This window comes from Amblyomma americanum, chromosome 10 (genome assembly GCF_052857255.1).
Source record: "Amblyomma americanum isolate KBUSLIRL-KWMA chromosome 10, ASM5285725v1, whole genome shotgun sequence".
Lineage (NCBI taxonomy): Eukaryota > Metazoa > Arthropoda > Arachnida > Ixodida > Ixodidae > Amblyomma > Amblyomma americanum.
Genome location: NC_135506.1, coordinates 58,789,255 through 58,799,464, shown reverse-complemented (window position 1 = coordinate 58,799,464; position 10,210 = coordinate 58,789,255). Strand labels below are relative to the sequence as shown.

The 10,210-nt window shown below is 44.5% G+C and overlaps 1 long non-coding RNA gene across 1 annotated transcript; it reads left to right on the top strand.

Annotated features, from left to right (window-relative positions):
• Positions 1-716: 716 nt before the first annotated feature.
• LOC144106574 (uncharacterized) lies at positions 717-8,770 on the top strand. Its single transcript, XR_013309049.1, has 3 exons — positions 717-848; positions 2,813-2,858; positions 8,558-8,770. It is a non-coding gene; the product is annotated as an uncharacterized LOC144106574 (long non-coding RNA).
• The last annotated feature ends 1,440 nt before the right edge of the window (positions 8,771-10,210 follow it).

Here is a 10,210-nt window from a genome sequence, read left to right as displayed (position 1 = left end):
TCCTTGCTTCCCAATTTACAGGCTTAAGTGTCTCATTCCCCCCCCCCCCTTCCTTAGCCCCGGCGCCTGTGGCATTCCCCGTCTTCCCTGCAACTCCCGCCGGATTGGGTCTTTCCCCCTCCTGTCGACGAATCTGTTACTCTTGCGGGGTGTGCTTGAACAGTTTAATGCTTGTCGGCTTGCGAATAAAGATGGCGGTCAGGCTGTCGGCATTCGCACCTCAAATGAGCATTTACGACTAACACCCAATGATTCTTGCTGCCACACAGCCTCTTGCTCAAGTGCCTCCGAGATCCCACAAGGGGAAGATGACTTCGGAGATAGCGGCCCTCCGTAGCCACGCAGCGCACTGTCACAACTTAATGAGTGCCCTTTATTATACGCTAATTAAGACTTGTATCCGGAAGCGCAAATGCCTTAAATTCGGCTGTCGACGAAGAAGTCTGCTGCTATGGAGACCAAGATTACCTACGCAATCTTCAAGGAAATTCACAGGAAAGCGCATTATACACAAAAACTAGCGTTAGTGATATCATAACACAATATTATATCATAACACGAAATGGGCCTGCCTGGTATATTCAATGCGGGGAATAGGCAATCGATAGATGACTGCGATAAGGGAGGAGAGCGCAAGATAAAGATAAGCGGAGAGTTTCAGCAGAGGACAAGAGTACAAGTTTCTGCTGTGTGCGCAATACGGCTCTTGATGATGACGATAACAAAGTACTTCAGCAAAGTGACGTCTACTAGCCTAGACGTGTCGGTTCGACAGACGCCTCCTATGCACGCGAAGTGGTGTGGATCGAGCTATGTGGGGTCACTGCATACGTCCAGCCTGCGAACTGGTATGTGTCTACGCTAGTACGTCTCCAGCATGCTAAACGCTGGCAATGTCGACTTGGATGTTGCCGGCTGTTGCACCAATGCTCGCTTCAGCTGAACTGAAATCAGAAGCTACTTCTGAAATGGTTGGCGAGTGAGAAATGGCAATGATTTTTTAAAAGAAACTGAATGTGTGGATTATTATTAAGGAAAAAACTGGAATCTTCGTGCATGTACGGCAACCTCACTGTAGAAATTCGAAAAATGACATTATTTAGACGTAACGAATACATTCAGGACGAAATGGACCACGCACATTGATAACGTACTTTCTTCAGCGGTTAAAAATTGAGTTAACGAAAGCAGAATTTTTTTAGATGACCAGTGAATAGAGAAACAAAGAGTGGAAATCCATAACAAGGCCTTCTTCAGAGTACGGTAGCTTTGTGTGGGTGCTCACACAAAAGTAAATCCAGAAAAAATAGGAAAACTCGAATGTTAGACACTTGTTTCACATACAACTGCTAGAAATGCTTGGATACTCCGTCCTTTAACTTACCAGGGCAAAACTGAAGTGCTCAAAAGAACGCAGAGAAATTGGTCGAATGAAATTTCTAGGTCATGAAGGTTTTTATAAAATACGCCTAGAGCTACAAACATAAACACTGAAATATTCACCAACAGTAGTCACCTTAGGAAGTGATTTTTATGACAGTTCGAGCCAAGAGATTCTGAAATCAATACGATGTCTGATAGTATCGTACGACCTTGCTTCTTCCTGTGCACTAGACCGAACACTGGCCACGCCATCCCATAGACTTTAGCTATAGTTCTCAAATGTCCTCTTGATGACTGGTGCTGCATTGGCAAAGAACGGTGGTTTGGCCAGCAACTGCCAGGAGATTTTGCTGCAGGTGCCCCTAGCCTGGCTGAACAGTGCAGCTTCTATATCTGTGCGAAGAGTGTGCTTTCTGTAGTAATTCTTATCTGTGGTTATTTGTATACAGTGTCCTAAAAATGAGTCCTACACTTCACGTCGGAGGCAGCGCATGAGATCGCATTTTGTTTATGGCGCTCTACTTCATAGTCGAGGAGAACCATTTAAAAAGATGCAATAAACAAAACCTGGCGAGATCTTTTAGATATTAGCAGGCCCTTCACTCAACTATTGCCATGTTTCAAAGAGCTGGAGACCTCAGAATGGAGATATGCATACTACGTCCATGCAGCAAAAATTGGCAAAGGATGGCGGTATCTTTCAATAAAGGCCGAGTTTGGGCGAGTTGGTGGTATCTTTCAATTGCTTAGTCCAGCTTATCCGACAGCAACCGCAGTCGTCCGGCTCACTGTACGTGCTGAAGTGCAGATATTAGTTCAGAACCTCCTCTGCAAGCCGACCACCAAAGCTGAGGTCGTCTACATTTCTTAGTTCACCCTTACAAAAATTTCTTTAGACAGTCTATAGACTGCCTATAAACTTTTGTTCCTAAAGTCTATAGACTGTGTATAGACAAACCCTAGAGAACAGTCTATATACAATACAAATCATATAGGCAGTATACATACAATCTCTCGATAGATATCCAGAAATGTTTGTTAGACTTTCGTCTATAGACCATGTACAGACTATGAATAGACAAAAAGAAATACCTGTAGGAAGAAAATATAGTCTATAGGAAGTCTATATACTGTCTAGAGATCATTTTTGAGGTATTACACTTTCAAATGTCTCCGCGTTCTACAACACACGCCCCCAACGACATCGCGCCTCCTCGTTCTAGTGGAATTTATTTCTGTACAACCAGCTATAAAAATTCCTTTCATGAGTGCAGTTAGGTTACGAAACGTAGCCAGTTGAGCATAAATCTTTATCGCTGGTTTTGAAAGGCGTCTCGTCGTTTCTACGCGTGCGTTAAAATTGTAAAGGTATGTGCATTCGGGATTTGAAGTTTTTTCGATCTTCACTCAATTTTTTCTTCTCTTTCAGGCATTCCAACTGTATTCGACCCGGCCATTGGCGTTGCCTCCAATACGTACGGTGAAAATTAGTTCTTTATATGCTTATTTGACAGGAACAAGATTTCGATCAGAGCCTTCTTCAGTACTCTGCGTGCAGCGTCGAGACATTTACTAACAGATTCAAACTGTATAGTTTGCACTGAGCGACCGCGTGTTGTCGCCAGCAGATTAACTCAACCTCGCAAGTTTTATTTTTAGCATTTCAATGTACGAGATGTTGCAGGGAAGAGACAAAAATATTCAGGAGTAGGCTTTTTGTGGTAAATATACGGCTTCTTGCGGCATAGTATTGCCAGTGTTATCGCACACCAGGACACCGATGAATCGTCCTAAGTAGCAAGCTGGTTAAATAATTTTAGTAATTAAATTTCAACTAGTAGAGTTAGCCACCTAATTCCAATCAGATTTGTAGCCGGTCGTTAGTAACAGCCATATCAGATTTCAGAATTTCCAAAAAGCGAGTACCTTAGATGCTGTGGCTAGACAAAATTTGTCAGCATCGTGCGAAAGTACATGCGCTTTCGAAAGCACGCAGGCAAAGCAATCCCTCCACTGCGCGTAACTAGTCGAAAAAGCCCAATTTTGTCGAGCCACAGCGCCAAAGGTAATTGCGTTTTCGAAATTCTAAAAACCGATATAGCTCTTAGTAACGATCGGCTACCACAAGAGGATGATGTCCTTGAAGTGGTCCTTTGCAAAGTTATTAACCGTGTCCTGGACCTCCCCATCACTACTTCAAAAAGCCGACTCACGGCCCATGAGCTGGTGAATACTTTTCGGGATCTCCGGGAGGCGCACATTACAAACCAGTACACGCGCTTGTCGCAAACTGGGTTGGCCCGCCTTCTTGCTCGACTCCATATCCAACCCACCACTCTCACGGAAGACAGAAATGTGCATCCCAGAACTGTGGAGACGCGCCCTCTATGTGCGACCTCTTCCAGCCAACACGTCACACGAAGTCATAATGGTCGGCGCCTGGCACGAGCGGAAGCCCTAGACCGACATTATGGCAACAGAACAGGTGTATGCTACGCCGACGCCTCCGGCGCTCACCACACACGGCCGCGGTAGTACACAACAGCAACAGAGTTGACGGCCTCACCATCAGATCCCGCAGTGAAACACACAAAGAGGAGGTCGCGATTGGTCTCGCGGACTCCAATTCCGATTCAAAATACATAATCACCGACTCGCGAGGGGCCTGTCGGAATGTCGAGCAAGGCTGGACTCCCTTCCTAGACTATCGCATCTGCCAAACTGCACACGGGATACAGACCCCGCATATCGTCACCTTATATGGGCCCTTGCTCATCAGGGGTTGGCAGGAAACGAGGCAGCAGACGTATAGCCACACGCGCTCTCTCTCACCGGGCTGTTTTTTCCTCCCCACCCGATCAGGAACTCGATTTTAATCCGGTCTTTGCCTTCAAAGGTGTTGCAACCCACTATCAAGGTAGTCATCGCCTCTACCCCAGTCCATGTAAAGGCCTCAAGAAGGCGGATGAGCGGCTTCTTCTCCGCCTTCTCACCAATACATTGCTGCGCCCGGCAGCACTAAAACATTTTGACCCCTCCTTTAGTGGCAGCTGCTTGCATTGTAGAGCGGTGTTTTCGAATACCTATCACATGGTGTGGGCCTGCCCCTCGAACCAGGGCATTACCCCCCCCCCCCTCCCCAACCCTATTCGGGAGGACTCGGAGGCGACCCTGCTCGGCTGTCACGACTTACAAGCCCAACAAGCCGTAGTCGGACGCGCCTGTAAGGTGGCCACCACCACTGGATTCTGAAACTAGGGACCTCCACCTGCTGCTTCTAAGGAACGGTCCCTTAATGACTTATCCAAGCATACTTCCTTTCCCCTGTGTATCCAATAAAGGTTTTCACTACCGCTGCGGGCTACAAATCTCTAATTGCAATTAGGCGACTAACTCTCTTCCTTAAAACGTTAATTATTAAAAATTGGTTAACCATTTCACTACTTAAGACGATTCACCGCTTTTCTAGTGTCTGCCAATCCTGGTAATGCTATGTCGCAATAGCCATACTCTTACCCAAAAAAGCATATTTTTGAAATTTTTTTAGTGTTCTCTGAAACACCTGCTATACAGAAACAGCAATAATGGAGATAGTTTTTCATCGCATTCGGAAATACTTTCGTCAATACGAAATGTGCAAATTTCAGTCAGAAGTGTCAGCTGCAGGCTAGTTCGGCGCCGTCAACATGAGGCGACGGTAAGCTATTACCCAAGCTGTGTAATAGAAAAGAATAGAGTCAAGCGGCCACTGCAACCTCTCACGCGGTAGGCGCTGTCTTAAGGAGGCATTGCTTCGTTTTATGATAGCCACAAATATTACTGCATCAGAAACAAACACAGGGCGAAGATTTTGGGCAGAGAATATCTTTGCGAGAATTTATACTGATGTTATGCTACAAGATACTTTACTGTACCGAAATGCGACACAGTAGAATATATACAATGAGGCCAGACCAAAGATCTTAAGATGTGCAGCTGCAATTTATTGAACTGAAATCTGAAAGCGCTGTCATTAATTAAAACTGTTCGAGACAGTATTCGCCCCAAGCATGGGCACTACTTTAAAACAGCAGTTCTTGCACCTTTTCTTCATCATCATCATCAGCCTGTCTACATACACTGCAAGGCAAAGGCCTCTCCCATGTCTCTGTAATTAACCCTGTCCTTTGGAAGCTGCACCCACCCTATGCCTGCAAACTCCTTAATCTCATCCGCCCACATAACCTTTTGCCTCCCCCTGCTATGCTTGCCTTCTCTTGGAATCCACTCCGTTGCCCTTAAGGACCAGCGGTTATCTTGCCTTCGCATTACATGCCCTGCCCGAGCCCACTTCCTCCTCTTCATTTCGAACAGGATAACATTATCCCGCATTTCTTCGCTCTCACCCACTCTGCCCGCTTCCAATCTCTTAACATTACACCTATCATTTTTCTTTCCATGGCTCGCTGCGTGTTCTTTAACTTTAGCTGAACCCTTTTCGCTAGCCTCCATGTTTCTGCCCCGTAGGTGAGTACCGGTGGGATACAGCTGTTGTACACTTTTCTCTTGAGGGATATTGGTAAACGGCCATTCATGATCTCAGAGAACCTGCCATATGCGCTCCACTCCATTCATATCCTTCTGGTTATTTCCCTCTCATGATCCGGATCAGCTGTCACTACCTGCCCTAAGTTAACGTATTTCTTTACCACTTCCAGCACCTCGCTGCCATTTGTGAACTGCTGTTCCCTTGCTAGATTGTTCATCATTACTTTGGTTTTGTGCGCGGTAATTTTTTCACCGCTTAGCTGCCCTAAAATTGGTATATATGGAGTGCGCTGCCCAGGTCACCATTGTCTAAACTATTCCAGCTTGTGTGAGCAATTGGACCAACTTGAGGATCACAGCAAAGAGGAACCAATTTTTTAGACTGGCCACCGAGTGCCGTATTTCACGGGCTTAAACCTCGTTTTCATGATTGCACGGTTTTTATCCAATGAGAGAAAGCGCTTATTTTGCTCGGCCAAAGGATCGAATTCGCAACAACGATGCGGCGCCCACCTTTATGCGGCTGCTCCTTCTTTGACAGTATCTTGCCTGCTCTACTGATTAATAAGCCTAGAGAGTTTTGGAATGCTGTGAACAACAGAGATACTTCCCCAATACTACTTTCGTCTTCAGACGGTATTGTATTTTCACCTAATGAATGTGCTAGTGTTCTTAATAACGTTTTGTAGGTGCTTTTTCTGGCAATGTTTGCCTTGCCAATCAGGAGTGTATTGTTTTTGATGTTTTTCCATAGATACAATTCTTTTTGACACAACTGGCATTCTCAGAAAAATTGAAAACATTAAGATTTCCTACTCCCATGGTATCGATAACATTAATTCAAAATTTCCGGTTAATACAAAGACGTACAGTTCAATAGTCCTTACCAAACTGTTTGAAGTGTCTCTGCAAAACAGATTGTATTCCCAATGACTGAAACGTTGGGAAGGTGATTCCGCTGCACAAGTCTGGTGATAAACATTGTCATGGTAACATTCGCCCTGTATCGCTGACCAGCACTCCATGTAAAATCTCTAAACATGTCATCTACTCTCATCTTCTTGCCTTTTTAGAATCCAATGATTTTTTCAGTAATGCCCAGCACGGCTTCCGTAAATCCTTTTCTTGTGAAACGAAACTCATATGTTTCATAAATGACTTGGATTGCATTTTCGGTAGCGGGTGTAAGGCTGATTGCATATTTATGGATTTTTCTAAAGCTTTTGACAAGGTTTCTCATGACGTGTTGACATTACTTGCATGGTTGCATTCTTTTCTTCAAAACGAAGCCTGTTCGTAACAGCCAATAATACCAGTTCAGGTTCTTCGCCTGTTTTCTCTGGTGTGCCTCAGGGGTCCGTTCTTGGACCCCTCCTCTTTCATATTTATATAAACGACTCACCAACTAGTGTATTGTCTACCACTTGTCTTTTTGCCGATGGCTGTGTTATTTACCGCAAAATTAAAAATTAACGATGATAACGACGTATTTGTTCGTCAGTCAGATATTAACAAGCTACTGCATTGCTGTAACCTGTGGAATATGAAGCTGAATATTACTAAATGCAAGCACTTGCCCATTTTTCCTCTGTATTCTAAATAGTCTACCAACAACGTTAATGACACCACTCTTCAAACTGCGTCGTCTTATAAATATCTGGGTGTTCACGTCTCTACTAACTTTTCTTGAAAAACTAATGTTGACTTTTTTATAAATAACGGCAACGGCATCCTTGGATACCATTGCAGAAATTTTTCATCTGCACGAAGTTTGTTAAAATTATTGCTTCACAAAACATTGGTCCGCTCTAAATTAAAATATGCTGCATCGGTCTGGAACCCTAGGATCGAATCTCTCATTTCTGACATCTGTTCAGAACTGCGGCTGTCGTTTCATACTCTCCAACTATTAACGCCCTATTAGTGTAACTATCATGAAAACTAACCTTTGCCTCCCGATTAGGGCTTCCACTTTCTATTCCGGTTCTTCTCTTATATGGGGCAAACGCCAGAGCAAATTTTCTAAAACTAATGTGCGATTTGCTTCATAACTGCATCATTGCGTAAGGGAGAATTTTTTCCTTTACCACAAAATATAAACCACGTCAATCTTAAATGCGTCGACGTATCTTTAATTCCTGAATGTACAAGGCACCGTAGCTAATGCCCAGCTCTGCATATGTGCAATTTCATCAGAGTCCAACAACAAGAATAGCAACGATAGCACGCCATTGATTGGCTCTAGTACGACCACATACTGTCAGTGAATGCTGTTGAGTGCTTGGTGATAATAGCGCCAATAAACCCCATTACATTATTTATATTTATGCGGCTCGTGCAAAGGGCTTTAGTACGAATGTAAGCAAGGACTTGATAGCATTAAGGTATCCCTACGAATACCCACCCGTGATCAGAATTGCATATATTGCACTTTGTGGAAAACAGTTGAAGGGATATGTCATGATGTGGCAGCTTAAAGTTTATGCCGGGTCTGCGTCAGAAAAATAGCTTGCAGGTTTCCCTTTAGCTGCTTTTTGAAGCTGAGATTCCTGTGCATGATCCAGGAGCTGCAAGTTAGAAATACTTTTTCATCTTGAATGCTCGTTTAATTCTATTATCTTCTTTCATCTTTTTATTTTCCTGCCAGTGTGATAACAGCATACCTGAAAAACGATGTCGGCCCGGCTGTCACTGCTATGCCCGCATTGGTATCCCAACCCCACGAGTCTGCATCGATCCTCTCCTACCGTTGCCTCCGGGTTTCGTGCCTCGGAAGGGGTATGCATCAATGTTTTTTGTGAGATGAGAGGGTAGTCAAGTCTATCACTACTCAATAAAGAAAAAACGTTTTCGAGCACAAGCGTACTCTGAGGCAAATGTCATTACAGAAGACGCACTGAAAAGGGCCTTGTCTATCGCCCCTTATCGACCAAAGATGCCGTAAATCCATGCGGAAGAGTAACACCGCGAAGGCCTAGTGCCTTGAGCTACGAGGACATGGGGAATGCAGTACGCTAGCAACTACGGTCCTACACCCAATGAAATTGCAGAACGCTTCACGCTCTCCTCTCTCTGAAAGAAGGAACAAGCGTCAGTATAGGCATGTATCGTTGATATACGACAGATAGCGTAGAAATCACAATTTCTTCAATGCTGGAGGAAATGATTAGGAACCTCAGCCTTTCTGGAGCCACGTAGTAAAGCTAAAAAGCAACTTGTGGCAAATAAAGATTTCGTGTTAAAAGGAGTAGAGGTTTTTGCATTAGTGGAACAAAGAGCGGAACTTGACTCAGGAGACATAACAGGAAACCCAGAAGAAGCAAGTGTTTACGACATAGCTCACCGGAACCAATCTGTAGCAGTGTGCACCGTCAGCTACACGCGCGCACGAGACTACCACTGCAGATGTATCAGCTCAAGAGTTGCAGGTATATTCAATAAGGATTCATTCCTTGCTTCCACATGCTTGCGTGCTAAACAATCGAATTAGACGAAGTGGACATTCAGAGCACATGACCAATAACGCTTCTATGGCAACTACTGCCTTAAGACTGAAACCGCCGGTTTAACAAGCGCTGATGTTTTATATGTGGGCAGCAAAGTCATTTAGCAAGAAAGGGCTGGGCAAAAAGCGGCATCCAAATAACTATGGCAGTAAAGGCGAGCAGAGTGTAGAGAGAAAAAAAAAACAGCGATTGCAGCGCATCGCAGGTGCGGTCCTTGAGTAGAACACAGTCATGGTACCGTACATTCTAACAAACTTCGCTCGACCAATGTCGGACCAAAAATGAATATTTATATTGGCTCCCCTTTCTGCGTCATTCCAAGAGAGATTTATGAGAAGCATCTTGAGCGGTGGCCGCTATTTGCGAACGCATCAATAATGTTGCGCTGCAACACCGGAAACCTGCCAGTGGTTGGTGTACTGAATATGGAAGTCTCTTATCAAGCTGCTGAAGGTAACTGGAACTTGAAGGCACAGGACCGCAAAGGCCCTATTTAGCTTGGCGGGATTTATTACAGAAACTGGACGCCAAAGGAAGGTGAGTACTGCATGGGAAGGCACAATCAAACACCAAAAATGTGGGCCAGCCAGCTGCTTCCCCAACCGCCTCCACACTGCTGCACCGATACACACACCTCTTCACCGAAGGCACTGAACACATCGAAGGCCTGCTATGACGGATATATTTCAGAAGCGGAGCCGTTCCCTAATTTTAGAAAGGAATAAAGGCTCCTTTCGCTTCCGACAAAAACTTCACAGCAGCTGGTATAATAAACATGGTAATTCACTTTAAAT